The sequence below is a fragment of the Chelon labrosus genome, assembly GCF_963514085.1.
Source record: "Chelon labrosus genome assembly, chromosome: 5".
NCBI classification, from domain to species: domain Eukaryota; kingdom Metazoa; phylum Chordata; class Actinopteri; order Mugiliformes; family Mugilidae; genus Chelon; species Chelon labrosus.
In genome coordinates this window covers 12,858,497-12,869,221 of record NC_140341.1, presented here as the reverse complement: position 1 = coordinate 12,869,221, position 10,725 = coordinate 12,858,497, and the positions used below count along the sequence as shown (strand labels likewise).

General features: G+C 45.5%; 1 protein-coding gene across 1 annotated transcript in view; it reads left to right on the top strand.

Annotated features, from left to right (window-relative positions):
* Nucleotides 1-756: 756 nt before the first annotated feature.
* Nucleotides 757-10,725, top strand: part of st6gal2a (ST6 beta-galactosamide alpha-2,6-sialyltranferase 2a) — a 42,767-nt gene continuing 32,798 nt past the window's right edge. The window contains exon 1 of the mRNA XM_084544318.1: nucleotides 757-959. The gene's annotated coding sequence lies outside the window, so the exon portion shown is untranslated. The remainder of the gene's footprint in view (nucleotides 960-10,725) is intronic.

Sequence of the window (10,725 nt, the reverse complement as noted above, 5' to 3'; positions counted from 1 at the left end):
CTAGCGTATCATAACAAAACTGGTGAAATTAACGAGTTTCGCGGCAGATAATGCGTTATTTAGAGGCTGCGTTTCGGTGCCCCAGTCACTCCCACTATATGGATATACACTGATCTAATTATCACCCGACTGACTACAAATTACACAAAAGTTATATGGGTGAGTAAACGACTGTATTTTATACCAGAAATAAGGTCCAGACAGTAGTTCCCCTTTAAATTCACTGGGTTGCAGCCATGGCGGGGGTCTATGGGGGCTATAAAGATGATCTGAAGCTCAATGAGGGTGGCATCGGCTGTGGCCATCTTGGCATTGCCTGACTGCACCCAACTCCCGGAGTGTCAAGTTGGGCTGAGGTGGTCAAGGCATGTTAACCTGAGAGCTGCCACTCAAAGGTCACGGCCTCACCCTTGGTCATGCATAGCTTTCAGTCTTGATATAATTTGAGACCAAAAATCTTTGCAGTAGACACGGAAACTGCGTTTTGTAGCAGCCTGTAACCGTGTTTATTTCTGCTGTGAACTTTAACAGTTCATTCAGTCTTATCTCCACTCCAGTCTTATGAGGGTGCCATCAATGTCTTTATTACAATGCCTTCACTCTTTTTACTATTGCTTTTGCTTTCCTTTCTTTCCATCCTTCCTTCCTTCCTACCTTCCAGGCCAACAAGCCTCCTCAGCGCCTCACTGGAAGAAGAAAAAAACATCGTCTCTCTAACTCCGCCCCTCAACAATCTGATGAGGATGCGAGAAAAAGGCCAGCAACAATGTGACAGACAACACAGCCACTCGGCTCGGCGTAGTAGTGGATGTCTTCACTGAACGGAGAGCAGAGGCGATCCAAACCGAGTCGCATGCTCGCTGTGCAACAAGGCGGACCGAGGCAAAATGAACCGCCGGACAGCAGCAGCAGCAGCAGCAGGAGAAGCAGCATGCACTGAGGACGGGCACAGTATTTAGGTAAGGCTTTGTTCGCTTTCCGTGGGATTTCCACACGGATCTGCATTCGCTGCTCCGGCGCGCATTGTGCAGGACGCGGAGCGGCACAACGGGGGAGGATGTGCATGCACGATGTTCGGATAAAACGGTTCAGTATTTAGGGTTTGCGCAGCTAAAAACGCGTAAACGGAGCAGGGAACAATTCACCGCCGTTACCTGAGCAGATCACCGCAGATTTAATAGCTGCTCATTTCGTCACTGCGCGGCTCTTTTTTTTCTTTAGAAAATAAACCTTTGATAAATACGAGGGTCATTATTGACACATGCAGTAGAGCTGCTCTCCTGATCGGGTACCATGGAGCCTGCTTTGTTTTTTCCCCCCCTCAACATTGGAGAGTTCATTCAGAGCTGACTGTGTGGACCAGGCCTGCTCTACAACTTGAGGAGAAGATGCAGAAGGTTTATTGTTCCCCTGGCATTCAGATATTATTAAACCTGATGCACATGCTGGAGCCACATACTAAACAGGCCAACATAGGAGCTCCAGTGAAAGGAACACAAATTCAGATGGTGGCACCCTGTTATGATGTCCAACCAGCTATCGTAGAGACGACATGCAGCACCCTGTTATGATGTCCAACCAGCTATCAGAGACAACATGCAGCACCCTGTTATGATGTCCGACCAGCTATCAGAGACAACATGCACATATTTAAGACGTTAGACTGATGCTTGATAGAGAATACTGCAGAGACGAAGTACAAATTGCTTCAGTGCTGGCGGAGTGCAAATTCGAATGTGTTTTTTTTTTTCTTCACATCCTTGCACTTTCACATCAAACTACCGCTTTTGTTTGACCTGAACACTGAACTAGCACCACGCAGACACCAGCCTCGGTTTAATTCAAACACACAACTGCTACATTGCTAATCGGGTTCACATGATTGAGAGCAGTGCATTTGAAAGTAGGGGAGGGGGGCGGTCACAGAGGTGTCAAGAGCAGTTAAGTGTTTTCTTTGTGTGCGTGTGTGGAAGGAGTTTTTCCGAAGTGCGATAGCTTTTGAGGAGCTGTGAGTTGCCTGATATCAGCTGCGGAAAAGTTTATCACTCGGAGGAGAGGGGGCTTATCTAAATGTCATTGAAACACAGGATCACATCACCTTCAAGAACAGTGGCCGACTACAGGAGTAGGCTGAAACTCATTACAATAAGATTATGCGCACACGCGGAGAGGCGCATATTCTCACTTCCTTGTAGTCCAACAGAATAACAGTAAGCAGTCTACTAAAGAGGAAGCTGTGAGGGGGATTTCAACTCCCTAGGTTATAGTGACATTGCATCGGGAATGTGTCATTATTGTGAATGTGCTACTGCTGAATAATTACGTGGTTGCCAAAGTTTTTCAGAGTTTACAGGAAGGTTTAAAGTTGTAACTTTGTGAGCAGTGTTTTTTTAACCTTTAGATGCACATTATAAGCCTAATTATTTGCCAGGATTTTCTATTACAGTAAGTGAACAGAAACATTGTGAATGTGCTAATGGCCGTAGACCTGCGCACACCTGGTTGCACTGTTGTGACCATCGCACAACTTTTTTTTCATTTATGCTTTTACGTACAACCATCTGATCACGGCAACGTGCTGGCAGGCACCTCGTTGTCTCTGCAGCTGGGTATTTGTTGTCTCAAATGGGCCGCCCTCCCTCCGCATGTGCACACAGAGTACAGGTGTGCAGGGGAGCTGCTTTCTCGGCGCATGCAAACAATATCCCACTTTCATTCTGCCGTGCTGAAACCGAAGCGGTCTAACTTAGAGCCATGTTCCACACTGGCTTGTATGTCGTCTGCGACACAATCCTATCAATGATGAATGTAGTTAATGATTTTCAGCACTGTCTCAGACAAGGGACTCTCCAGAAATCAAAGAATTATGCACGCTCAAAATTTCCCCACGCTTGTCTTGAGGAAAATCTACGCCCACTGAAAAGAGATTCTTCTTCAATCACGCTAAATCCATTATTGCTGAGCAGTTCTGCAAAGAGAGGAAATGCACAATGTCTGAATGAAAGGACTGCGGCCCGTTCTTACCTGACACGCGCTCTCCAGAAATCTGCAAATTATGGAGATAATTGTTTTCTCCTGCATTGTGAGCATCGGGCTCAAAACGCAGAGACAATCCTGTATGTTCGTGTTTCATCCGCGGCTTATCTGCTCCCCTCGCTACCTTTTGTGGTTATTCTTGCGGAATTGATGTACACAGAAGAAGTGCATGTGGTCGCGCAGCTGCAGCCAGCTGAGGAGGGGTAAACAAGGACAAATTAGAGTAGTGATCAGTGCCTAGCGGCTCTGTGAAAACACGGGGAATTTTCATTCACACTGCGAACGAGTGAGTTAGTCAGTGGGGTAGGTTGAAAGGCCTGTGAGTTAAAAAAAAAAGCCGCCACCATCATAAGCGTGGAAATGCTTGTCAGTATATACTACTCATAGAGTTAAAGATTGGCATCAGAAGAGATAAAGTGATTCATGTTGCACTTATTGATTTCCCGAATCAATGTTTGACTGGTTGGCTTCTCCGGCATTCGAGGGTTAAAATGGAAAACAAAACCCAGGACAGAAGAGGTTCAAGGATGCATTTCTTCAGTCTGCATGACACCGTAAAGGGATACAGGCTTTCCGTCTCTGAAAAACAGATGTGCGTCAGTCGATCCGTTGGAGAGCTGCACAGCGAAGCGCCTTTTTAATATTGCACCACTGCAGTATCTGAGCCGCTCAGAAGAGTCACATTGATTTAAGTATACGATGATACAACCGATTGTAAGAATGAGGTCAGACTGTGTCAGCTTAAAATGAGAAGGGTTTTGAATAACAGATGTTTTTGGTCATTAGGGGGGATCATAGTGTTGCGCCTTGTTACCTTTTAAGTTTGTATGAAAAACTTGTTAGCAGGGTGACAGAGTAAAGCGTGCTCAGTTGCGTTTTCAGCTGGATTTGTTTACGTGCTCCTTGAAATATCTGTCCTGTTTGATCTGGTAAGTGCTCTACTACCTTTCATGGTGTGTTGCATGTCTCTCTGAGCGAGATAGATGCGGCGATGACATTGTGCTCTCCATCACACAGCACATTAAGTTTGAGGAAGTCCGATTGTGAGATAAATGTTCACACTGGCAGGAGCCACTGCGCTGGGCGGTGGGCTGCATCATTTCATGTCGCATTCTGATTTGGGCTGTCGATTTGTAGCTTCAGTCAAACTCGCCAAGACCTTGCTCCTAAATTTCTGACGGCGTGAATTTAGCCGCAAGGCAACTGTCTTGGGTCGGCAAAGATCCAAATCTGCCGGCGGTGGTGGTGGTGGTTTATCACAATGCAATCGCTGTTTTGGGGTGATGACAACCATCTTTCTCTCTTGACTGTTAAGTACCAGTCGCTAATGGCTCAAAATCACACAGCGCAAAGACGTCGTACAGTTTCTACAGATACTGGTGTTGAGTAGTTTGTGTGCGGTGGGTTTTTAGAGCGTTTCTGTGGCCAAAAATAGCACATTTAAAAGTGTTGAGACCAACAAAACTGCAACAAGCTACAAAAGCCTTGGGTCTCTCCTCGCATTGTTTTCACAGTGTTTTGATCCACTATTATATAAGTAAGAATATAAAGAAAAAAATATAGGTCCTTTGTTTGCTGCAGGCTTAACTTTTAACATGACATGTCAGCTTCTGTTTAGTTCATCTTAAAACGCTCATATAATTTTACTGCTGGCCATAGCTGGAGGTAGAGTTTCCCCCTGTTTTTTCTTATTTAATCTCCTCCAGACTGTACATGTTGAGATACAGTACGGAGGAGCGGAGGGACCGTGTGGGCAGGGCACACCAGGAAGGTGACGGTGTAATTTCAGATGTGCCCTAACCGACCAGACCAGCAGTTATCTGAGCTCAGCCTTCAAAAGCAGGAGCGCCGGAGTCATCAAGACCAGCTGTGGGCCCTCACTCCCGGCTGAGAGAGGGGACCGGACTGTCCATGAGAAACACATGGAGGTCCCTGGTAATTAGCCGTCTTCACAGGATTGTAAACTTCCTGAGGGGAGACGACGTTGCCGAGGCGGTTTTCTGCGTGTGATATATGCTGCGCCGCTCCTCGCGCCGTGGCTTCCTAAGCAGGGACGCTGGACGTCTGAGCGGCTTATTGTGGCATAGCTTTCACTGTTGTGCTATAAGGCTGCTAATCTTAGCCCGTGTTTAGACGTAAGTGTCCAGAGTTCAGACGGATTTATAGAGAGGTTAAGCCGTCTGAAAATGGCGGTTGAGCTGTAGATTATTGGGCTTGTTCTCTAGGCAGTTTCATATGTGTTGTTTTCTTTCTAACAAGTACAACATTGTGGTTGTGTGAAATCGCTTTTTGTGTTGTTTTTTTTCAGCTTCTAAACCCTCTATTCTCGCTTCCTAACTGTGAATAAGAATGTATTTCCGACTTAAGGGAATCTAGAAACAAACTGAGTGAGAGTCGCTGCAGGTTAACAAATCACACAGTCCGAGTACAAGCCTTCATATACATGCGTGTCCTTTCAACCTCCGCAGGAAGCGGAGCAGACAGTCAAATGAGCTTTAAGTGGACTTTCTCTACTTTTTCTCATCAATCGCCTGCGTGCTGTGGGCGTCGGCACTCCCAGCTGTATTTATGGGGCCGTAATGTGAGGTGTAGAGCTGCATTTCCTTCACAGGACCTTGCCGTTGGCAGCCTGTATTCAAGAGAGCTCCGCGCGCCGTGAAAGCCTGTCATCAAGAGCTGGCCTGTGTGATTTATCAGAAGATGATGTGCTTAGAAGGTCACAATGACTCAACTCTTCCCAGCTCTGTGTTTTCATCAGATGTCCTTTCTGCTTAAAGTGGAGCTTGCTTTTTAAAAACTAAACATTAGTGTCAATTATTTTTTTCTTTTTTTTTTTTGACCATGGCTTGGCAAGAGCTTTGAGTGTAGCGCCGTTAGTTTTAAACTTTTAAGTGTACCGCCTGTTTAGACGCGGAACAAGCCAGCGGATCCCTGATGGATGATGACTCTCTTGTCTAGTCGTCGCTGCTTTGAATGAGTCAGAGGCTTTTTTTTCCCCTCGGTACTTCTGGTTTTAAATGGAACACATCCTCTGCTCTGGTAATTACAAGGCGCTTGAACACTTCACATGGCGCCCTGGTAGAAAGGGACTGCTTGTTAGTGTGGTGACCTTGTCCGCGTTTGTTTGTGTCCAGGTGCTATCTCGGTGTTATAGTTCCTTCACTCCTTTGTGCGGAATCAAGCCTCATTATGTGGTAGCATGCAAACCGTATCGTCTCCTCTGTGCATTAAGAATCAGGTGTGAAGTTTCTTTAACAGATGGGCAGTGACAGGTGTGCGTGCGAGAGACTTCCGCCTCCCTGTGCCTCTTGGCCATTATTGAGTGTAGTTGCTTCTTCAGAGCAAGATTAATGAGTTTCTAAGCACGCCTTTGCAGAAATAGACATTTTTCTTAGCTCCGGTGATATAATCAGTGGTGGAGCTGAAGGAGGGTAGAAGGGAACAGGACAGACCTAATCTCCCTCAGCGGGATCGGTCTTTAATGGAGTCGGTGCTTTCTGATCTGACCTTCCTGGACCTGATATTACAGCAGCAAGAAGCCTTCCCTCATGAGCCTGATCCTGTTACCACCAAGAGAGAAAGGGGATGAAAGACACCTTGCTTGTTTTGTCTTTGATCATTTCCCAAAACGCTGTACACTGGTTTGAAGTTTTTTGTTTTATTCCAAGTAAATCACCGGGCTACATTTTAGCATCTTTCAGCTTGCTGTTTTGGTTCATTTCCACGTCCCAGTCAGCTGTTTTCAGTGTAGCAGCTAAAGAGCCAGACATTTTTTTTGGTGGAGAACAAAACGGAGTTAACGTCTTTCTAAAGGCAGTTAGTTAGTTTTTGCCCCACGTCACAAGAAATCCAGAAGTCATGTCTAAGAACATTTACAAGCTGTTTCTCAAGCATTACTCACACTGTCTGCTACAAAGCACTGACAAATACGTAGGGGTGTATGATAAGCTCTGTTGGTATGTGTGTGATCTAGTCAACTGTGGACTGTTCCCAACAAAAGCAACTCAGTTCAATGCCAAGGCTTGATCATTTTGTGACAATACAATTTTCTGCTGGGAAACCTTTGGACCTGGCATTCATGTGGATGTTACTTAGACATGTAGCACCCACCTAGACCAGACCAGGCGCCCCCACCCCATAGCAATGACACTCCTTGATGGCAGCAGCCATCCCCAGCAGGATGCAGTCTGACACAGGCACACACACAAAAACGGTATAAAAACAGCACAAGGTGTTGACCTGGCATCCAAATTCACTAGATCCCAAACTGATCAACTATCTGTGGGATGCACTGGAACAAACCTGATCCACAGCCTGATCCTCATTAACAACATCCTGTTACCAGACACCACAGGACACCCCCAGAAGGCCAATGTCCATTCTCTGATGAGTCGCAACTGTTTTGGAGGCACGCCATAGAAGGTGGTCATAATGTTATGCCAGATCGGTGTAGGTTTAGTGGCCTCGAATGCAATTACACATTTTACAAAAGCCTCACAAAAATAGAAATGCCTACATTTGGAAAAAAAAAATAAATAAATGTAAAAGCGCTGGACCTGGCATTCATGTGGATGTTACTTAGACATGTACCACCCACCTAGACCAGACCAGGCACCCCCACCCCATAGCAATGAGACTCCTTGATGGCAGCAGCCATCCCCAGCAGGATGCAGCCTGACACAGACACGCACACAAAAACTGTTCAGGAACGACTCAAAAAAAAAACATGAAAAACAGCACAAGGTGTTGACCTGGCCTCCAAATTCACTAGATCCCAAACTGATCAAGTATCTGTGGGATGATCCACAGAGGCCCCTCCCCTCAACCCATAGGACCCAAAGGCCCCCCACTAACAAAACTGTGTTACCAGACACAACAGGACACCCTCAGAAGGCCCATGTCCATTCTGGGGAAAAGGGAGACCTACACAACATCAGGAAGGGGGTCATAATGTTATGCCTGATCAGTGTATATTTGCTATAACCTGTGGAAAATACCACAGGTTATAGCAAACAAGCACAAAGGACTATATACTATCTTATGTTAAAGGTAGTAGTAAGCAATGGCATCGTACTAGTGGTGAGTAGCACTTGTGCAGACATGCATCACATGCAAGTCCCTGCAAGTTGTACTCAGACAACATTAGGCATACCAGGCTTTTTAAGTGTGTGCACCTCTATTTAGCAACCAGAAGAATCTGGAGTTTAAATCCTCCCTCATCAATGCAGATCAAGGTGTGCTTAGGTGTGCATTTGCATGCGTACAGCCATACAGTTGCATTCTTTAGGGTTTGTGGTTGGCAGGCATTTGGCAGGCTGAAATGAGCCGTTGCCCGCAGTGTGTTCTCGGCTCCGCATGCTAGGTGCCAGTAGTGATGGGCCGGTTGATCTGCTGCTGGTAGGAAGTCACGTTTCCACGCAGAGACTGGCAGACAGAGCAAGAGTGGATGCGATATGAATTCAGTTTTTTCCGTGGGTACAGTAAAAACGTTCAAACGGCTGACTTTAGAGCAAACCCACGTGGATGCAAATACAGTCAGCGGAGCGGCGTCTCCACTCGGATCTGCGTGCACAGCATCACAGCTGAATGTAGGTCACAGTAGAAGACAGATGTGGGGGAAGGAGAGAAGGTGAGCTGAAGAAATGGAAGTGAAGAGACGAGGAAGCCTTTCATTATGTCATCATGGTGGAGCAGCTGTAGGATTAGGACAAGATATATTTATACAGAGGTTTTAACCACAGAGTTTTAAGCTTTTGACTTGGAAGTAAATGGTAATAATTCTTCCGTCTGTCAGAGAGAACCAGGATCCTGTATGTACACAAAGATGCTACATATCATCAGCCCTCTGCAACTCTCTCTGGCTGGGACAGAAACCAACTGGTTGCAACAACAGATTTAAAAAAGCAACGAGAAAACTGGATAGAGAAACAAGTGTTTTAACTTGATCTCTTTCCCGTCTCCACTTGCTCCTTTATGCAGGCATATGTGCCTTTCACTCTATTAGCTATTTTTAACAGCTGCACTTTGGGGTTTGAAGCCGTGATGAAGTTCAGTGGACCCTTCGGAGAGCTCGGCTCCTGGCAGTATAATTACGCTGGGTGAAGTCTGCTGTCCCACATGGTAATGACTGCACAGCCTCCTGAGGCTAAAGCAGGGGGGACCTGCAGCAGGGGGTTCATAAAGTGAAAAAAGAAAGACGCAGTTCATTTAGTCTTTTTTTGAGCTCGGTTTTCTTCCTGAAAACCGAGACTTCCTGGTGTCTTTGTTCTCATTTTTTTTCTCTTTTCTGAGGGAAAAAAGCACAAAAGCTTCCACTCTGTGTAGTATGAGAAATAACAGGGTGTGCTGTACAGTTGAACATTATGTAATTGGCTAAGTTTGAATGGTTCATTCAGCTTCAGCAGAAATGGTACAATATCTGTATTAGTGATCAATGACACTTCCAAGTGTAATCTTTATTTTAGAGATTGAGTGGACCTGCAGCAGGCCAGATTTTAGACGCAGCCTATGAATGTATAAAATGATATACAGACTTTTACAATGTCGGTAATTGGGACAAAGGAAGGTGTTGATAAGACAGTTAATTTCCATCTGTGTGATCTGTCTCATGCCTAGTAGTTTAAATGATGGGGTTAAACACTGTGTTTCACAACTTTACACCTTATTGTCTCACTTATGGATTCATTTACCAGCTCACTAGTGCATACAGCAGATCTAAAAAAAACTATTGTTAGATTGATAATCTTTTCAAACCTGGTCCATAAAAGTTAAAGTTGGATTTCGAGTGAAACGTTACCGTAGGAATGTGGATTAGTTTGTGCGGAATTTCTTGGAACACTATTTGGTTTGTTGATAAGATGAAATCATATTTTTTATTTCCTTGTACTCACAATAGACAGTGCTTCTCTGGTCACATTCCAACAAGCCACTCCCGCCAATGCAGATACAATAGCGTCATAAAGATGCCTTGGATTCAAGGGGTATGGTAGAAGTACTTCTCAGGAGTCGGGGGTATGAACGGTCTCGAACTCTAGAGATGCAAGAGGCAGCCATTTATCTAGAATAGAACGTCCAAACAGCGTGATCATAGTCTGATGGTGGGATTGTCTGTTTCAGCAATTTTCAGAAGCTGCTTTCCCTTGTTTTTTTATTTTCCTGGTTCCAACTGTGGAAAATCTTGGGAGGGAGCCGACTTAACTGTAGATGCTGTCAAACGCTCAGACAAGCACTTCAGCTTAAGGGCTGTTTTGTGGTTTCTCAGAACTGGCTCTGAAGACGCGAAGTCCGACCGTGTCAGAAACTGAATGTGTCCGCGGTCGATCCCAGCAGTCGTACTGGAATGTGGATTGAAAGGCCGAGTGCAGTGTGTCTGTCACCTCTGTGGAGCTGTGCATTCACGGCGTCAAGAGGATGTCAGAAAATCACAGATAACAATCGACACATGCAGGTGTAGGGTTTCTGACAATCTGACGTTCGGCTCAATACATAGCATCCATCTTGGAACAAACTTGGGCTCAAAGTACAATCTGGATGTGTTAACCCCCCCACCCAGCACCAAAAAATTTCATAAATAACTCTGGGTCCCAGTGGTGAAGGTGCATCCACCCACCCAGCACCCACTTCTGCTTCAGACAGTCTCCCTCATGTTATACCTCACTGGAAAATCTATTTTCCTCCCTGTATGGAGCA